Source organism: Sinocyclocheilus anshuiensis, unplaced genomic scaffold, assembly GCF_001515605.1.
Source record: "Sinocyclocheilus anshuiensis isolate Anshui unplaced genomic scaffold, SAMN03320099.WGS_v1.1 scaffold2060, whole genome shotgun sequence".
NCBI lineage: Eukaryota > Metazoa > Chordata > Actinopteri > Cypriniformes > Cyprinidae > Sinocyclocheilus > Sinocyclocheilus anshuiensis.
This window is the reverse complement of record NW_015551163.1, coordinates 52,721-54,594: the sequence shown is the minus strand read 5'-3', so window position 1 is coordinate 54,594 and position 1,874 is coordinate 52,721. Positions and strand designations below refer to the sequence as shown.

The 1,874-nt window shown below is 35.6% G+C and overlaps 1 protein-coding gene across 2 annotated transcripts in view; it reads right to left on the bottom strand.

Moving 5' to 3' along the window:
* The window catches only part of kcnq3 (potassium voltage-gated channel, KQT-like subfamily, member 3), a 44,752-nt gene that overhangs the window by 19,161 nt on the left and 23,717 nt on the right, over positions 1-1,874 (bottom strand). The gene's annotated exons all lie outside the window — the stretch shown is intronic.

The following is a 1,874-nucleotide window of genomic DNA, read 5'->3' as shown; positions in this document are numbered from 1 at the left end:
AGAGAGAGAGAGAGAAGGAGGGAGAGAGAGAGAGAGAAGGAGGGAGAGAGAGAGCGAGAAGGAGGGAGAGAGAGAGAGAGAAGGAGGGAGAGAGAGGGATGTATTAACGTCCTCCCTTCTCACACACTTGCACAACAATCCTATTATAAGCTTAATTTTTTACTACAGGTAATCAGAAACCCGGTGCTACTGTATACTGTATAGGATGGTCATTAAATTTCCTTCCTGAATTTCAAGCCAAACAATGACACATGACACATGCTGTGCTTGCTTATCTGGGTAGTTAATCATGAGTACGGAAAATAAACTTTAAATTCTGTCTTCATTTACTCGCCCCCGTGTCTTTAGAAAACCGTAATATGATTTTTATGCTCCACAAAGGATAAAAAAGACACACCTTAAAGGTAGCATAATAGAGTTAGAGTGAAGGAGACCATATTCAGCAAATAACAAGTCGGCATAAAATAAAATTTCAACCTATTTAATAAATTATTGTTATAGATCTTATCCTATTATTCATCCATGCATGTCTCATTTTTCAAAACGATTTTTGACCTCGTAATTTTTAACTCAATCTTCCAGGGAAATGATACACTTCTCTCTGGTGACATACACAGGACTGCTCAAATTGTTTAGTCCACCCCTTTCTTACAGTCGACTGCAAGCTCACATTCAGATCTGCCTCCAACCAATCAACAACCGGTGGATTGAACCAAGTCCCACCCTACATTCTTTTATTTTTCAATAATCTGTTTCACTCAGATGTATGTCACAATCCGAAAGAAAAGATCTGTCGCAAACCAGGGTTATTATAGTTAACTAAAGCTAAAACCATAAAAAATGAATTTTTGAAATAAAGTTAAATATATTTTTTTCATTTTTATTTAGTTTAACTTGATGTACTAAAATAACTAAAACTGAAATAGAAATGATTAAAAACTATATTTACATTTTTGTTTTTATAAAAATGGCAAAAACGCAACCAAATTACTAAAACTATAACTAAAATGAAAATGGAAAATACAGAAAAATGTAAAATATTTTTTAAAACTATAATAGTATCTTTAATGATACTAAAATAACACTGGTCGCTACTTCCAAAACAACGCAACTTTAAAGCTTTAGAAATACTGGAATACAGTATAGTGCACATAGCGTTATGTGAGCCATTAAATGTTTATAATGCACCATGTTCATTTTTGGGGGGTGAAATAAACCTTAAGCAAGCATTTAGTGCCAAATACTTAAACACAGAAACACAACCATTGTGTTTATTTAGTATAAATGTGTGCAATGATTTGTGTATGCAAGTGACTGAGCGAATGCGTGAGTGATTAACCCGCTGTCCTCCGATGCTGTTTTCTGCAGTGTTGTTCTGTTACGTCTGGGAATCTAGCTGTACTGTGTGGAATCCAGCAGAGCACACATGCAGACATATTTCCCTTATCATCCTCACTCTATTTGTCAGCTGACCTGTTGGCAGTTACTATGGTTTCGCATTTGTAGGTTATATCTGTGCTGTTTCCATGGTTACACATATTCATCACACACACATACACTCTGCTACATGCTCAGCATCTAGTCTCCAGTGAAAGCTTTTAGCATCAGCACACTAATAACCTGTAATGGCCATACCTCTCTCTCTCTTACTGTGTGTCGGTTAAAGTGTTGCAGTATTCTCTTGATGATCGATGCTTCCCTCAACACAGAACGATGGAATGCCATGACCCTCAGCATGCTCATTCTCAACTATTGCTCTTAAAATATGATTATGTTAATAATGAAAAGGGCTATTAAGAGAGAAAACTGCTCTACAACCCAGAATGTAGAGCTGATTATGAAAAACTATGATTATGAATATATATATATATATA